Source organism: Salvelinus alpinus, chromosome 27, assembly GCF_045679555.1.
Source record: "Salvelinus alpinus chromosome 27, SLU_Salpinus.1, whole genome shotgun sequence".
Classification (NCBI taxonomy): Eukaryota; Metazoa; Chordata; class Actinopteri; order Salmoniformes; family Salmonidae; genus Salvelinus; species Salvelinus alpinus.
Window position 1 is genome coordinate 21413662 of NC_092112.1, and position 19869 is coordinate 21433530.

Consider the following 19869-nt stretch of genomic DNA (forward strand, 5'->3'; position numbering starts at 1 on the left):
TTTGAGTGTCTGATTCCTCTCTGTCCGTCTGTCCGTGGTGCCACATACCATGGGTTGCCAGATTCTGCAGAATTATGTGCTCTGAGGAATTTCCATTTGATGGCTCACTTTGAACATATGAACTCCACATGAAGCGAGCTATCTGGTGAGACGGACAGACCCTCAGAATTATTTCATAGTCCATTGTCTTTTTGCCAACACCAGAGTGATGATACAGTTAAGCTCTGTTGTGGATTGTTATGTGTTTAAACAATCGCACATGTTAGTCAGACAAACTCTATGATACATCTGTTTGAGCTAAAAGAACACAGAAATTCCCACGATGACACCTATAATCATGATCTCTGGAAGAAATTAACACCACGATCTTAATTCATCTCATGTAACTCATATTGACTCAAATTTGAATGGCCCGCACTGATCTTATCCATCTTTTTCGACATAATGAAAGGCAGAACCTATAGTTAGTTAGTGCCTCAAATTTTGGAACAATGAGATAGATTGTAAAAGAAACATATGCCGAAGAATTTGTTTTAGATGTGCTCACTATGGGATGAAATGTGAACCAGCAGAATTCCAAACTAAACACAGAACTATGAGGTCTAGATCCTGCGAAGCAAATACCAGTAGATATAAATCGGCTTTGCCTAATTTATGAAACGAGCATTGCTCGTGTAGATTTACAGGTAACTGCCAAAATAATGGAAGCACCAGTAAATGAGGGATATAAAGTATATTTAAAGCAGGTGCTTTCACATAGGTGTGGTTCCTTCCTGAATTAATTAAGAAATTAACATCATGCTTAGGGTCATGAATAGAAATGCCCAGTTGCCCATTATTTTGTCTACCATGGCTAGAAGAAGAGAGCTTAGTGACTTTGAAAAGAGGGGTCTCAAAGGCTGTGTTTAGACAGTCAGCTCAATTCTGATCTTTTTTTCCACTAATTTGTCTTTTGACCAATCACATCAGCTCTGAAAAAGATCTGATGTGAAAAGATCTGATGTAATTGGTCAAACGACCAATTAGTGTAAAAAAATATCAGAATTTGCGTTTAGGAGCATAAGGGGTTTAAAGTGTGTGTGTGTGTGTGTGTGTGTGTGTGTGTGTGTGTGTGTGTGTGTGTGTGTGTGTGTGTGTGTGTGTGTGTGTGTGTGTGTGTGTGTGTGTGTGTGTGTGTGTGTGTGTGTGTGTGTGTGTGTGTGTGTGTGTGTGTCTCTCAGTCACCAGATCTCAGCCCAATTGAACACTTATTGTAGATTCTGCAGCGGCGCTTGAGACATCGTTTCCCACCACCATCAACAAAACACCAAATGATGCACTTTCTTGTAGAAGAATGGTGTCACATCCCTCCTAAAGAGTTCCAGACACTTGTAGAATCTATTCCAAGGCGTATTGAAGCTGTTTTGGCGGCTTGTGGTGCTCAACTCCCTATGAAGACAATTTATGTTGGTGTTTCCTTTATTCAAGCGTTTACTTTTAATTAATTAAAACTTCTTAGGGCTAGGCCCCTTTGTTTTCCACTTCCTGTCTGAATGACTTTCCCAAAGTAAACTTCCTGTAGTTCAGGCCATGAAGCCAGGATATGCATATAATTGGTACCATTGGAAATAACACACATTGAAGTTAGTAGAAATGTTAAAATAATGTAGGGGAATACAACACAATAGATATGGTAGGAGAAAATCCAAAGAAAAACCAACCAGAATATTTTGTTTTTTGAGAGACCATCCTCTTAGAAAGGCAAGTAAAAGGTCATACTGAATATTAGCTCCCTGGATGCAATTCATATGGCTTACACAGGGTGTCAGCAGTCTATGTTCATGGTTTCAGGCTTGTAATTTAAAAAAACAAATAAGAAATATCAGTTTTAGCAGAAGGACACAGTCTTGCAAATTCATGTTTGAGCGCGCCCTGAAGAAATTGCACACCTGCTAAAATCGGTTTCCTATTGAACACACTTCTTTCTGTAAGAAATATTATAGTTTGATTACATTTTAGGGTATCTGAGGAGTAAATAGAAATGTATTTTGACTTGTTGAAAGAAAGTTTAGGGGTAGATTTTCAGATTCCTTTCTCTGCATGTTGAACGAGTGGATTACTCAAATCAATGGTGCCAACTAAATAGACGTTTTGGGATATAATGAAGAATTTTATCTAACAAAACGACACTACATGTCATAGCTGGGACCCTTTGGATGACAAATCAGAGGAAGATTTTCAAAAAGTAAGTGAATATTTAATCGTTATTTGTGAATGTATGAAACCTGTGCCGGTGGAAAAATATTTTGATGTTGTGACTAGGGTGGGCATTCTAGTTTCTTTATTTCTATGTTTTCTATTTCTTTGTGTTTGGCCGGGTGTGGTTCTCAATCAGAGGCAGCTGTCTATCGTTGTCTCTGATTGAGAATCATACTTAGGTAGGCTTTTTCCCACCTGTGTTTGTGGGTAGTTGTTTTCTGTATAGTTTTAGTTACCTTACAGAACTGTTTGTTTCTCGCTTTGTTATTTTTGTTCTAGTGTTCAGATTTAAATAAATATCATGAACACGTACCACGCTGCGCTTTGGTCCACTCCTTCTTCATCAGACGAGCGTGACAGATGTGGAGTGCCGTCATCAAACAATCGCATGGCATGTTTTCGCTGTAATAACTACTGTAAATCGGACAGTGCAGTTAGATTAACAAGAATTTAAGCTTTCAGCCGATATAAGACACTTATATGTACATAAATGTTTAAAGGTGGTGAAGGTAGGAAACAACATCTCCACTTCACTGACCCTCAACACTGGGGCCCCACAAGGGTGTGTGCTCAGCCCTCTCCTGTACTCCCTGTTCACCCACGGCTGCTTGGCCATGCACGCCTCCAACTCAATCGTCAAGTTGCAGAAGACACAACAGTAGTGGGCTTGATCAACAATAACGACAAGACAGCCTACAGGGATGAGGTGAGGGCACTCGGAGTGTGGTGTCAGGAAAACAACCTCTCACTTAACGTCAACAAAACGAGATGATCGTGGACTTCAGGAAAAAGCAGAGGGAGCACCCCCTATCCACATCGAAGGGTCAGCAGTGGAGAAGGTGGAAAGTTTTAAGTTCCTGGGGGTACACATCATAGGAAAACTGAATTGGTCCACCCACACAGACAGTGTGGTGAAGAAGGCGCAACAGCGCCTCTTCAACCTCAGGAGACTGAAAAAATTTGGCATGTCACCCAAAACCCTGAAAAACTTTTGCAGATGCACAATCGAGACCATCCTGTTGGGTTGTATCACAGCCTGGTACGGCAACTGCAACACCTTCAACCGCAATGCTCTCCAGAGGGTGGTGCGGTCTGCACAACGCATCACCGGGGGCAAACTCCCTGCTCTCCATGACATCTACAGCACCCAATGTCACAGGAAGGCCAAAAAGATCATCAAGGACAACAACCACCCAAGCTACTGCCTGTTCACACCGCTATCATCCAGATGGCGAGGTCAGTACAGGTGCATCAAAGCTGGGACCGAGAGATTGAGAAACAGCTACTATCTCAAGGACATCAGACTGCTAAACAGCAATCATTAACTCAGAGAGGCTGCTGCCCACATTGAGACCCAATCACTGGACACTTTAATAATGGATCACTAGTCACTTTAAACAATGCCACTCTAAATAATGGCACTTTAATAATGTCTACATATCTTACATTACTCATATCACATGTATATACTGTACTGTTTTGAGACCCAATTAGTGGACACTTTAATAAATGGATCACTAGTCACTTTAAAGAATGACACTTTAAATAATGCCACTTTAATAAAGTTTACATATTTTACATTACTCATATCACAAGTATATACTGTATTTTATACTATCTACTGCACCTTGCCTATGCCGCTCGGACATTACTCATCCATATATTTATATGTGCATATTCTCATTCCCCCTTTAGATTTGTGTGTATTTGTCACGTTCGTCAAAGAGAGGAGACCAAGGCGCAGCGTGATATGAATACATTCTTCTTTTAATAACGGAAGAACACTGAACAAACGAACAAAGTAACAAAAACGACAAAAACAAATAGACCGAGTGCAGACATGCAACTCCACATAGACAACTACCCACACAGACAGGTAGGAAAAGGCAACCTAAGTATGGTTCTCAATCAGAGACAACGATAGACAGCTGCCTCTGATTGAGAACCACACCCGGCCAAACACACAGAAAACAAATCATAGAAAAAAGAACATAGAATGCCCACCCAAATCACACCCTGACCAAACCAAAATAGAGACATAAAAAGCTCTCTACGGTCAGGGCGTGACACTATTAGGTAGTTGTTGGGGAATTGTTAGATTACTTGTTAGATTTGTGTGTATTAGGTGGTTGTTGGGAATTGTTAGATTATTTGTTAGATATTACTGCACTGTTGGAACTAGAAGCACAAGCATTTCACTACACTAGCATTAACATCTGCTAACCATGTGTACGTGACCAATAAAATTTGATTTGATTTGGGTGCGTTGTATCGTTGTGTAACCCTGGTCCAGCCGGCCATCCCTCATGTTTGCTGTCAGCAGTAGCATGCCGTGCCGCTGTTCAGGGAGAGGGGTAATGGTGGGTAATTAGTTTCTGTCTACTGCAGTGTGGAGCAGCCTGAGTAATCACCATGAAGAGAGACCAGGCAGGCTGCATCAGCAGCAGGTATTGTCTAAAAACATCTTCATGGTTTGGAGAGCCTTGCTGCTGGGTCTTGACTGCATCCCGAATTGCACCTTATTCCCTTCAGAAAGTATTAACAACCCTTGATTTTTCCAGATTTTGTTGTTCTACAGCTTGAATTTAAAATGGATCAAATTGTGATTTTGTTGTCACTGTCCTACACACAATACCCCATTATGTCAAAGTGGAATTACGTTTTTACAAATGTTTACTAATTTATACAAAATGAAAAGCTGAAATGTCTTGAGTCAATAAGTATTCAAACCCTTTGCTATGGCAAGCCTAATACACCTAAATACACTATATATACACCTGTTGCTGACAGGTGTGTAAAATCTAGCACACAGCCATGCAATCTCCATAGACAACCATTGGCAGTAGAATGACTTTACTGTTAATGTGAAGTGGAAACGTCTAGGAACAACAACGAGTGCTGAAGTGCGTAGTGTGTAGAAATCGTCTGTCCTCGGTTGCAACACTGACTACCGAGTTCCAAACTGCCTCTGGAAGCAACGTCAGCACTTGAGCTGTTCATCAGGAGCTTCATGAAATGGGTTTCCATGGCCGAGCAGCCGCACACAAGCCTAAGATCACCATGCGCAATGCCAAGCGTCGGCTGGAGTGATGTAAGGCTTGCCGCAATTGGACTCTGGAGCAGTGGAAACGCGTTCTCTGGAATGATGAATTACGCTTCACCATCTGGCAGTCCAACGGACAAATCTAGGTTTGACAGATGCCAGGAGAATGTTACCTGCCCTGTAAAGTTTGGTAGATGAGGAATAATGATCTGGGGCTGTTTTTCATGGTTCGGGCTAGGCTCCTTAGTTCCATTACCGAGTACCACTCTCCTTATTTTCAAGCATAGTGGTGGCCACATCATGTTATGGGTATGTTTTAAATCGTTAAAGACTGGGGATTCTTTCAGGATAAAAAATAAATGGAATGGAGCTAAGCACAGGCAAAATCCTAGAGGAAACCTGGTTCAGTCTGCTTTCCACCAGATACTGGGAGATGAATTCACCTTTCAGCAGGACAATAACCTAAAACACAAGGCCAAATCTACACTTACATTGCTTACCAAGAAGACATTGAAAGTTCCTGAGTAGGGCTGTGGTGGTCAAGAAATGTTGTCAGCCGGTGTCTCACGGTAATTGACCGTTTAATTAACATAAACACATTTAGCCACTCCTGGCTTCCACGCACAGCCTACAAGTCACTGATGCAGACTTTTGGAACGTCTACATTTTATAAAGTCTAATAAATCCATGTAATATAGCCTACACCATCACAATAAATCCATTATCTATTTTAGACAGGTCTAAAGAAACATGATATGAAGAAAATGCAGTCTATTTCAGAAGAACAGAATAGCATACTCTGAGTTGTCCTTATGTTAGGTCTTGATCTGGCTATGCCATATGGATGTGGGCTACACTAGTTCATTTAGCAGACAAGATTTGCTTAGAATTCCGTGGAATTATTTTATATTATTTTATAGTTTGAAGAATACAATTGAACATAACTGAATCAAATATAAAGGATATTTTCTCCAAATGATTTGAGGGAGTGCACACGTGGCTATTCTGTGTTGAGCGGTTAACAAAGAAACAGGTCCTCTTATGCTTAATTAAGAGCTATTGTCACGGGTCAGGTTTTCTCCCTTGAGTGTACTACCTGAGGTTGCCACAGGTTACTTCTAGTAACCGTGGGTTACTTCTAGTATCCAGGTGACCCTGATTGGGCTTATTGGGATTACCTGCTGGATGACTATTTAGGTTCCTCTGTGGACTGGGCCAGTTGCTCAGATCTCATGTTTTGTTCAGTGTTCTCGTGTGCCCTTGCTTTGATGTTTTGCTAAGTAAATATTCTGGATTTACCCTCACCTCTCCCTGCTGTGTTTCTCTGTGCCTGGGTCTGAGTTCGTACTAGCATTAATGTCACAGTAGACCTGAGCCTCAAAATGGAGATTTCTCCGGCGTCCGAGGGACACTTCGAGCTCCACCACTTATGGTCGGCTCTCACTCACCATGGTACAGTGATTGGTCGGGGGACTATCATTTGTTTTTCAACAGGACAATGACCCAACACACCCCCAGGCTGTGTAAGGGCTATTTGACCAAGAAGGAGAGTAATGGAGTGCTGCATCAGACGACCTGGCCTGGAGATGGTTTGGGATGACTTGGACCGCAGAGTGAAGGATAAGTAGTCAACAAGTGCTCAGCATATGTGGGAACTCCTTCAAGACTGTTGGAAAAGCATTCCAGGTGAAGCTGGTTGAGAGAATGCCAAGAGTGCTAAAAGCTGTCATGAAGGCAAAGGGTGGCTACTTTGAAGAATCTCAAATATAAAATATATTTGGATTTGTTTAACACTTTTCCATATGTGTTATTTCATAGTTTTGATGTCTTCACTACTATTCTACAATGCAGAAAATAGTAAAAAATAAAGAAAAACCCTTGAATGAGTAGGTGTGTCCAAACTATTGACTGGTAATGTATGTGTGAAATGTATTTTGATTTAGAATGGACCATTATCATGCACCTGTCTCAAAACAGGGGCAGGAAAAAAATTATACATGTCATCTATGCACTTGGTTCGTTTTTCATGCCAGCCAGGTAGGTGATACTCCTGTTTTACAGAGAAGCAATGTGCTTAATATTAGGAAACGTGATAAATAAATATAGGTCTAGCCTATAGAAAGCTGATGGGATCCTCCTCTTTTTAATAGAGGCTATCACTCTGTTTTCTCATGCAATTGCATAGCCTAAAGAAATGTTGCGCAACAAGAGCTCATGAGTTCTCATGAAGTGTTTGATTTGATTTTCGATTACATTTGCATTGATGTCAGAGTGATAAGAGGGACAATAGAGTACTGAGTACCAGGCAGTTAGCAAGTTTGGTAGGCTACAAATGGCCAACAGCAGCATCAGAGCTTGGAGAATTCTAATTACCATGACTAAAAGGTAACAGGTGACTCGTGACCACCGGTGTGGCGGTAATACCTTAAAAGCACTATTTCTGAGTAGCCGAGTTACAGTTTTGATTTAAATGTACTTGAAAATCTATGGCAAGATCAACAACCACTTTGACAGAGCTAGAAGAATTTTGAAAAGAATAATGGGCAAATGTTCCACAATCCAGGTGTGTAAAGTTCTTAGAGACGTACCCGGAAAAGTTCTAAAGAGACATACCCAGAAAGACTCACAGCTGTAAAGGTGCTTCTACAAAGGTGCTTCTACAAAGTATTGACTGAACGGTATAAATATTTATGTAAATTCAATATTTCTTTATTTCTGTCATGCCATGGCCATAGAGAGGCTTTTATTCTCTATTTTGGATAGGCCAGGGTGTGACTACGGTGGGCATTCTAGTTTCTTTATTTCTATGTTTTCTGTTTCTATGTTTTGGCCGGGTATGGTTCTCAATCAGGGACAGCTGTCAATCGTTGTCTGTGATTGGGAATCATACTTATGCAGCCTGTTTTTCCACCTTAGTTGTGGGTAGTTGTCTGTGTTAGTGGCCTGTATAGCCCCAGTTAGCTTCACGTTTGTTTTTGTTGTTTCTTATTTCTGTTGGCGACATTTACAAATAAAGAAAAATGTACGCTTACCACCCTGCACCTTGCTCCGGTCATTTCCACCCTGACAACGATTGTGACATTTTCAATAAATTAGCAAAAATGTAAAAACACATGTTTTCACTTTGTCATTATGGGGTATTGTGTGTAGAGGGGTGAGAAAAAAAAACATATTTAATCAATTTTGAATTCAGGTCAACAAAATACGGAATAAGTTGAGGGGTATTAATATTTTCTCAAGACACTGTAGTGCACTACTTTGGCCCTTTGGGCCCCGAGACTTGAAGGAATACGGTGCCATTTGGGACACAGATATAGTGTTCGTTGGCTGTCGGAGTGAGAACCACACACTGAACGGAACATTAGAAGAGAAGGCAATTCTTGGAGTGATTTGTCTGTGATCAAGTCACTTTGCTCTGTTTGAATGTCGCAAATACTTTGTGTTTTTGGCGGGGAGAAGTGAGAGTTTTGAGGTTAGAGTGGAACACTAACAGCCTGGTTGTGAACGGAGGGTCTGTGTGTGTGTGCGTGTGTGTGTGTGCGTGTGTGCGTGTGTGCGTGTGTGCGTGTGTGTGTGTGTGCGTACATGCGTGCATGTGCGTTGCACGTCGTCTGCAGACATTCAGCATAAGCATTTGTTTACGGTGCCATCATGCTTCTTCCTTTGATCATCACCAACAAAACTACTCAGATACTAAGTTGAATGTGAAGTCTGATTAAGTTAAATGAGCAGCAGGGGCCAATAAAGGTGACCTCATGTGTATGGCACGGTGGGAAGATAGCTACACAGCAAATTGGCCAGTGTTACCTAATGTGGATTTTTCAGTGTAACATTTCTAGTGTTGATTCAGGTGTTAAATTAACCCTGTAAGTGTTACATTAACACTCACTGGTGTAAAAGAAACTCAGTGTTGATTTTATTAACCAGTGTTAAAACAAAATCATGGGCATCATTATAATATTTTCCAGCATGCTCTATTGCAGGTAGATTTTCATATATTTGACACACCTGCTTTATGCAGTCTCATGTCTTTGCACCCGGCAGTCATTATGAATGCAGGTAGCAGATCAATAACAATTCCCAATGTTAGATATCCCCATTCTGGCTGGACTCCAATAGGAATTACACATCACTTTGCAAGCAAGCATAATGGGACTTGCAGGCCTGATGTTGCCTCTAAACCATGGGTTTCAGGCCACCTCAAAATAAGGCCTTATGAAACATGTGTTATGTTGTGTTAAGTAATTACATTTTAGTGATACATTTGCTCAGGATCTCACTCAGGGAAGGCCACAGATAACTGAAAATGGATGAATGTAACAACCATTTGTCTGTCACTAACAAATACAGTCATGGGTGGTAACGCTACAATTCACTCGAAAAGCTAGGCATTCTGGGATATATGCAAATAAGGCTTTACACTAAGCAGTGTGTTAATTTAACGCTGAAAAGTGTGGACCTTTATTGACACTGGACAAGTGTTAAATGTAACACTCTCAGTGTTGATTAACACAGGAGAATGTATTGTGTAGTGTGGTTATTCCTTCATAAACTTATTGCAGCCCCAGCAGCTGGTAATCCAATACAAATATTTCATTTTAGCATATGCTTCTGTTTAAGTTTCATACTTGCCCCTTTAGATAAAGGCCATTACATGTACTTGAGGTAATGTAACGCTTCGTAAATGACTTGAATATTGACCTATTACAGAAGCTTTGAAAGAGAACCCTCATATCTGATGAATGAATGTGACTGATACGGCTTATTCTAAGACGCAGTTAAAATCTCTCATCTGGAAGGACTTCAAATGATTCACTTTCAAGATCTGATTTTCATGATCATTTTAAGTGGCATAAGATGTCAAATATTTATTTTCCAAAGTGAAGAATATTACAGCATTTATGCAAAAAATGACCACAGAACAGTTAACTCTGGCATCCAAAGATATGCCATAACATCATGCCACACTGGATGCTATGGGTTTCTATTAAGTGTGAAATGCAGCTGTTACATGAGTTCAAATTAACTTGGATAGTCATGGAATAAAATAACCAGTAATGGGACTCTGCCTTCCCTACAGCATAATACTTTCTCCTCAGCGGTGGTGGAAAATAAATTGTTGTAAACATTTAAATTACAACAAATTAGTTAGAAGTGAAACATGACAACGGATACTCCCACAATTATATGATTACACAGGCAGACAAATGTGCAATGCATGTACACACAAAGTAGGCATTTTATTACCCTAGGACCTCATAGTGTTTGGTGCCAGCTGTATTCATTGCTACATCTACATTTTGAATTTTCCAATTGCTATAGGGCCTTGGAATACTTTCCAACCCAGCTACGTAAACATTGCTCAATTCTATTTTCCACTCATTAAAAGCATTATAACTTTAGTGTCACTGCAAATCTACACATGATGGTACACTAGAGATAAAGTTCACACAGGGACGATAGATTGTAAACTACCATGAACTATCGTGAGCATGTCCGTCCATGTGTTTTATAATTAGGTGAATGTGTCCTTTGGGGTTTAATAAAACTCCATGAGAGGACTTTCTGTCTCTAAACCAGGGAATCCTATTTCATGCTATGATAGATTTCTGTATTTGAGCAGTAACAGTTCCTCACTGTTGGTGTATTCAACTCAGCTGGTAGTGGGCTGATACACAGAAGGTTCAGATGCATGTTCACAAAAGTCTAGAATATTGTGGTGTAACTGTTCAACCATGTTGTGTCCAGTTGTCCTAATTTTCTTTCGCATATCTACAATTCTATGTCAACTGGATTATATTGCTATATAGGACTACCCTTTCAACTTTTGGACTGTAAATGACCCGGGGAAATATACACTTTGGCTGAATCTAGACTAGACCGTGATTATTAGCCCAGCCGTAGTGCTAGCAAGTAATTCCAGCCTTGTTTCTCAAAAGGTAAACCATAACAAAATGTGTCCCAGATGTGCACTAGAATTCAGAGATAGATAAAAGCCTGCTCACATGGCTGTGGATATAGCATGCTAGCTCATTGTTGTCATTATACACATTAAGGCAGATTGATAGCAGCAACAGCCCCTTCACAGTAAAAGGCACGGCACAGTGAGAGTGTGTAAAGCTTTCTCTACGGTCTCGTCAGTGATATAAACAAAGTCTGGAATGTCTTAGACTGCAGGTGGTCTATAACCTTGAAAGCTCCTCTAGATTATCTTTCCTATTCAGCATGCACAACTTTATGGAAAAGGCTCATACATTTCTTTGCGGCTTAAATGTTCCCAAAACTTGTCTTGGAGATTTATCCCTCATCCCAGACTCAGTATACCCATTGAGTGTGTAGCGGTAATGAATTTCCAGACAATGACTGCTGCTTTATGGCAGGAATGTGAGGAGCTATGTGGAGAGTGGAGGACACATGGAAAGATGCAGAAAATATGAAACCAAACACTGAAATATTACAGAACATTCACTGACAAACATAATGTCACATCACACGGATAGGAAACTGTAATATAAATCTATATGACGACTAGCCTATTGTGGCTAATGTTATCGTGAATGCAACCCCTTGTTTGTCATGGGAGAGATGCAGACCTGGGTTCAAATACTGTTGAAAACTTAAATACTCTTTCCTTCCTGGAGTGCGAGATGGGCGGGGTGTTGTATGACTATTCTATTGGTTCACCAATCAATCAATCAATCAATCAATCCCAGCTAAAATATTTGAAATCATTTTGAATAGTATTTGAACTGACGTCATTCAGAGAGGACAAGTGCTGTGTTTCAAGTGTACCTGCCTGAGTAGATTGAGGGGTATGAGCGTTTAGCTCAGTGCAGATGTTGCCTGTGTTTCAAGTGTACCCGCCTGAGTAGATTGAGGGGTATGAGCGTTTAGCTCAGTGCAGATGTTGCCTGTGTTTCAAGTGTACCCGCCTGAGTAGATTGAGGGGTATGAGCGTTTAGCTCAGTGCAGATGTTGCCTGTAATCCATGGCTTCTTTTTAGGATATGTACATACGGTCACTGTGGAGGACGACGTCATCGATGCACTTATTAATGAAGCCGGTGACTGATGTGGTAAACTTCTCAATGCCATCGGAAGAATCCCGGAACATATTCCAGTCTGTGCTAGCAAAACTGTCCTGTAGCTTAGCATCGTAAAGTCCCCCCTTATCTCAGCTCGCTGGTCACCATAGCAGCACCCACCTGTAGCACGCGCTCCAGCAGGTATATCTCTCTGGTCACCCCCAAAACCAATTCCTCCTTTGGCCGCCTCTCCTTCCAGTTCTCAGCTGCCAATGACTGGAACGAACTACAAAAATCTCTGAAACTGGAAACACTTATCTCCCTCACTAGCTTTAAGCACCAGCTGTCAGAGCAGCTCACAGATTACTGCACCTGTACATGGTCCATCTATAATTTAGCCCAAACAACTACCTCTTCCCCTACTGTATTTATTTATTTATTTTGCTCCTTTGCACCCCATTATTTCTATTTCTACTTTGCACATTCTTCCACTGCAAATCTACCATTCCAGTGTTTTACTTGCTATATTGTATTTACTTCGCCACCATGGCCTTTTTTTGCCTTTACCTCCCTTATCTCACCTCATTTGCTCACATTGCATATAGACTTATTTTTTCTACTGTATTATTGACTGTATGTTTGTTTTACTCCATGTGTAACTCGGTGTTGTGTCGAACTGCTTTGCTTTATCTTGGCCAGGTCGCAATTGTAAATGAGAACTTGTTCTCAACTTGCCTAACTGGTTAAATAAAGGTGAAATAAATAAATAAATTCCACTCACGAATTGAGTGTGTCACTGGTACTTCCTGTTTGAATTTGTCTTTGTAAGCAGGAATCAGGAGGATAGAGTTATAGTCAAATTGGCAGAGGGTGAGGGAGAGCTTTGTATGTGTCTCTGTGTGTGGAGTTGACCATGAAAATGTACAGTCTAAGGTGACATCAAGAAGTTTAGTCTCCTCAACTGCTCAACAGCCACACCATTCATTACCAGATTCAGCTGAGGTTAAGAATTTAGTGAATGATTTGTACCATATTCAATGCTTTTAAATATATTCAGGGTTTGTTTATTACTAGCCACCCATTCCAAAACTGACTGCAACTCTTTGTTTAGGGTTTCGGTGATTTCATCAGCTGTGGTTGCTGACGTGTACAATGTTGAATAATCAGTGTACATAGACAAACAGGCTTTGTTTAATGCTAGTGGTAGATCATTAGTCAAAATAGAAAACAGTAAAGGGCCAAGAGAGCTGCCTTGCGTAATACCACCTTCTACATGTTTTACATTAGAGAAGTTTCTATTAAAGAAAATAACACATTATGGTCAATAATATCAAAGGCTGCACTGAAGTCTAACAATACAGTTCCCACAATCTTCTTATTATCAATTTCTTTATCCCAATCATCAGTCATTTGTGTCAGTGCAGTACATGTTAACTGCCCTCCTCTATAAATCTGTTGTTAATTCATTCACAGAGAAAAAGCATTGTATCTGGTCAAACACATTTTTTTTCAAAAGTTTGCTAACAGCCGGCAGAAAACTGATTGGTCGGCTGTTAGAACCTTCACCATTCTTGGGTAGCGGAATGACTCGCTTCCCTCCAGGTCTGAGGACAAACACTTTCCTCCAGACTTAGATTTAATATGTGATAAACAGGAATGAAAATATAGACCGCTACCATCCTCAGTAGCTTTACATCTAAGTTGTCAATACCAGGTGGTTTCTCATTATTGATGGACAACAAATAATTTTCTATCTCTCCCACACTAACTTTATAGAATAAAAAATAACAATGGTTTTCTTTCATCATGAGTTATTTTATGCATGAATATGATGGTTCACAGTTTGTTGTTGGCATTTCATGCCTGAGTTTGCCAATGTTGGCAATGAAATAGTCATACAAATAATTTTCCATGTCAAAATGTTTTGTGATTCTAACCCCCCCCCCCCTTAAAAGAGTTAGATGCACTATTGTAAAGTGGTTGTTCCACTGGATATCATAAGGTGAATGCACCAATTTGTAAGTCGCTCTGGATAAGAGCGTCTGCTAAATGACTTAAATGTAAATGTAATGTAAATGTGATGAATGAGCCTTCTGATTCAATGAAATATTGATTTAAACTAGTCTGTCTGCCCATAATTTCATTTAAAGTACTCCAAAGTTAATTTCAATCATACTTTATATTATTTATCTTAGTTTCATAATACAGTCTCTTCTTATTTTTGTTCAGTTTAGTCACACAATTTCTCAATTGATAGTACATTTGCCAATCAGATGTGCAGCCAGACTTATAAACTACTCCTTTTGCTTAATCTCTCTCAACCATACAGTTTTTCAATTCCTCATCAAACCACAGAGCCTGTGGATGCTACCATGATTACAGATAGTCCTGAATGTATTGTGAAGAATGATAAGTAAGAAAGTTACAGACGTACAAATATCATACCCCCAAGACATGCTAACCTCTCAGCATTACAATAACAAGGAGGTTAGCATTTTTGGGGCGGGGTATGATATTTCTGTGTCTGTGACTTTCTCACTCATCATTATTCACGATTCATTCAGGACTATCCGTAATCATGGTAGCATCAACATGAATGTAGGAATGTTTAGAAACATATTATATTCTTATTTATAATAAAAGTGACTCCAAAATGACACAATTCATTATTTAACATGAATTTCTATTGGGCACAAAATAATCTGAAACACAAACAAAACAAACAGCACATGCATCCAACAAGTTTGTAGAGTCACAAGCTTGATGTAATCATTGCATGCTAGAAATATGGGACCAAATACTAGACTTTCCACAGTAAAACGAGTCCTATATCGACATAACCTGAAAGGCCGCTCAGCAAGGAAGAAGCCACTGCTCCAAAACCACCACAAAAATGCCAGACTACGGTTTGCAACTGCACATGGGGACAAAGATCGTATTTTTTGTAGAAATGTCCTCTGGTCTGATGAAACAAAAATAGAATTGTTTGGCCATAATGACCATCGTTATGTTTGGAGGGAAAAGGGGGAAGCTTGCAAGCCGAAGAACACCATCCCAAACGTGAAGCACGGGGGTGGCAGCATCATGTTCTGGGGGTGCTTTGCTGCAGGAGGGACTGGTGCACTTCACAAAATAGATGGCATCATGAGGCAGGAAAATTATGTGGATATATTGAAGCAACATCTCAAGACATCGGTCAGGTAGTTAGTTGGTTGCAAATGGGTCTTCCAAATGGACAATGACCCCAAGCACACAACCAAAGTTGTGGCAAAATGGCTTAAGGACAACAAAGTCAAGGTATTGGAGTGGCCATCACAAAGCCCTGACCTCAATCCCATAGAACATTTGTGGGCAGAACTGAAAAAGAGTGTGTGAGCAAGGAGGCCTACAAACCTGACTCAGTTACACCAGCTCTGTCATGAGGAATGGGCCAAAATTCACCCAACTTATTGTGGGAAGCTTGTGGAAGGCTACCTGAAACGTTTGACCCAATTTAAACAATTGAAATGCAATGCTACCAAATACTAATTGAGTGTATGTAAACTTCTGACCCACTGGGAATGTGAAATAAAAGCTGAAATAAATAATTTTCTCTACTATTATTCTGACATTTCACATTCTTAAAATTAAGTGGTGATCCTAATTGACCTAAGACAGGGAATTTTTACTGGGATTAAATGTCAGGAATTGTGAAAACTGAGTTTAAACGTATTTGGCTAAGGTGTATGTAAACTTCCGACTTCAACTGTGTGTAAATTTGATATTTCATTTTTTTTTATACATTTGCTAAATGTATAAAAACCTGTTTTTGCTTTGTCGTTATGGAGTATTTTGTGTAGATTGATGAGGGGAAAAAATTATCGAATCACTTTTAGAATAAGGCTGTAATGTAACAAAATGTGGAATAAGTCAAGTGATCTGAATAATTTTCGAATGTACTGTAACTCTGTAACTATTTGAAGTACTATGGCCTTGAAGAACTTTCAGCTCAGCTCTGCTCTGCAGTCTCATCCGGAAAGGACGAACTCTGAGGCTCGGGTCAAACTAGAGGAGGAGACTGCTTGGAAGAGTTTAACGGCACAATTCATGACTGGATTACAGATGTTCCGTTCCTCAAAACCCCCAAAAGAAGCCGGAATTGTGAGAAAGCCAAATATTTTATGAGGCAAGTTTTGTAGGAGTTTTGAAGGGAAATTATTCATACAAGTGAATAGGGTAAATATAGGAAATTATTTATTACAAGCAATTACAGATACTCCATTATTGTAAGCATACTGCTGGTCTGGTGGGATTACCGGAGGGATAACCTGTGTAGAACCCTACTATCTGATTCATCTACGTGGCAGAACAGAACACAAAGAGGAAGGAGGACCATGGCTGGTGTATAAACCCTCAGGAATGTGGAGTATGCTGAGGGAAAAACAGGCAGTGGTGACTAAACCGAAGCATGGTCCACTTTGAATGAACTTGTGGATAATAGCTTCCTTAGAGACGGTCACATGGTCAGAGGGGAGGGTTTGGGTAACTTCAGCCATTAGAGTTGTTGGCCTTATTTGTATCCTAACGCCTCAACATGTTTGCAAAGTTCAGAGGTCAGAAAGGTCACCTGGTTTGCTAGGTCTCACACAAATGAATGGGACTGGATATGTCAAATGAACTACAAAAAAAACTTGACTGCAAGGATGATTTGTGTATCTGTCTAGAAATACTTAGTCACCAGTTTAAATATCCTGGGGTAAGGAATGTTTTTGGCTTTCTATGACATTAATCACTATAGAGCAACAAAACATCTGGGTAAATCTTTTTTTGCTGGTAGTTGTTCTGTTACTACATTCATTTTACAGATATATCAGGTTTAGGCTAGTGTGAGATAAAACCAGGGCCTGCATTCATAAAGCGTCTCAGAGTAGGATCTCCCACTCAGAGCTTCCTCTAGGTGTCAGTACAGCTCTCTGCTGGGGCTCCAGTCACGATGAGGGGTTGCGATTGAATATATATATTTTTTATACATTTAACCTTTATTTAACTATGCAAGTCAGTTACCTACCAAGGAACAGTGGGGTTACTGCCTTGTTCAGGGGCAGAACGACAGATTTTTACCTTGTCAGCTCGGGGATTTGATCCAGCAACCTTTCGGTTACTGGCACAATGCTCTAACCACTAGGCTACCTGCCGCGATAGAGCTGCTAAATATTGCTTTTACACATGATATCTTTTCAGTGCTTCCCCCACCCCCCCCTCTCAGCCTTACTTTCCAGACCCCACTCCTCCCCACTCTCTTGGTCCACAATGCAGAACATTTTGACAGACACACAGACGAGTGGAGGATATTTTTCCACTACCACATTTCACCTCAGGGCGACCGCGTCTGGAAACACAATATCTCCAAAGAGGTCATCTGTCGGAACGAGCAACATGCTCCCAACACCGCTGCAGTGCCAGTGATCCCAGTCTGGAGTGCACCTACGCTGCTAAAAACAGGCGCTAAGCACATTTACTGAAGTGACGTCAGAATTAACTCAGGCACCGGGATGTCTTTGTGTCTGTAACGGAGTGTCTCGTGAATCTAAGTGTCTTGTGTGTGAAACTGTGTGTGTGTGTGTGTGCGTAATCTTAACACCTCTTTCTGATTTGCAGATGATTGCTATATATTTGAAATTTCAGACATTTTCCATACCTTTCTATTAAAAATGTCTAGAAATAACCTAGCATTGTTTAATTTATCATTTCCTATACGGAAAAGGGTGCTACTAGAAAAAGGTGGCGGGTATGACAGATTGAATACTTCACAGGATGTGTAACCTCATGGAAAAAGCATTTTGGATGGATGGGTTATGGTGGAGATATAAAGGCAGATTTTTCATTATTTGCATACTTTCAGGGATATGCAAATGATTAAACAATGCTCACTATTTCTTTTAATGTGGAAATGCTTCCATTGGTAGTTAAGATTACGGCTCCAAATGCGTCACTGGTCTCTTCCCCTGAGAAGCCCAGCCAAATACACCTCCCCCCGCCCACCCGGCTGTCAGACAAACACACACACATGCGCATCCAAGCACGCACACAGCATCTGTGGAAACTTGTATGGAATTGACAAGCTCAATTTGTTCTTTATTTTCCACTGCTGTGGGGCACAGTGGGAAGGTAGGTCAGGATGATTCATTGGGTTTGTGACAGTGGCTCATCTCATTGCCTTCCCAACAGCAGCATGAATCCAGAGGCAGGCATATCTGGGAGTCGCGCCCAAAAGTTAAAATGGAAATGAATTTAGAACCGATAACATGTTTTTCTTATAGTGAAGCTCAAACTTGTTTTTTACCTGACACATTAAGGCTACAGCAGATAACTGACACAGCGACTCTTGTCCCAAAGGGAGTTATTTGTTATTAAGTTCACTAATAGATGACATAGCCACAGGAAGATGTGTGAGGGTGTGTTGGCATTTGCATATTTCATCTGCGTGGTTAAATTGTCATGGCGTGATTGACTTTACCCTCCCAGGCTACTGTTCTCAGTGTGATAAAGGACATATTAATAGAGAAGCTTGGGCATCTGTAGACACAACAATACATGCCTTTAAACAACCACACATAAAACTGGGATCCTGAGCTGGTTTATGTTAGGGGAGGTATAAGACAGTCTAGCACACTAAGTTGGGGCTGTGCCTCAAATAGCACCCTATTGCCTATAGTGCACTACTTTTGACCAGAGCTCAATGGACCATAGCCGTTTGAAGTACATTTACATTTACATTTAAGTCATTTAGCAGACGCTCTTATCCAGAGCGACTTACAAGTTGGTGCATTCACCTTATGATGTCCAGTGGAACAACCACTTTACAATAGTGCATCTAACTCTAAGGGGGGGGGGGGGGGTTAGAAGGATTACTTTATCCTATCCTAGGTATTCCTTAAAGAGGTGGGGTTTCAGGTGTCTCCGGAAGGTGGTGATTGATTCCGCTGACCTGGCGTCGTGGGGGAGTTTGTTCCACCATTGGGGTGCCAGAGCAGCGAACAGTTTTGACTGGGCTGAGCGGGAGCTGTACTTCCTCAGAGGTAGGGAGGCGAGCAGGCCAGAGGTGGATGAACGCAGTGCCCTTGTTTGGGTGTAGGGCCTGATCAGAGCCTGAAGGTACGGAGGTGCCGTTCCCCTCACAGCTCCGTAGGCAAGCACCATGGTCTTGTAGCGGATGCGAGCTTCAACTGGAAGCCAGTGGAGAGAGCGGAGGAGCGGGGTGACGTGAGAGAACTTGGGAAGGTTGAACACCAGACGGGCTGCGGCGTTCTGGATGAGTTGTAGGGGTTTAATCGCACAGGCAGGGAGCCCAGCCAACAGCGAGTTGCAGTAATCCAGACGGGAGATGACAAGTGCCTGGATTAGGACCTGCGTCGCTTCCTGTGTGAGGCAGGGTCGTACTCTGCGAATGTTGTAGAGCATGAACCTACAGGAACGGGTCACCGCCTTGATGTTGGTTGAGAACGACAGGGTGTTGTCCAGGATCACGCCAAGGTTCTTAGCGCTCTGGGAGGAGGACACAATGGAGTTGTCAACCGTGATGGCA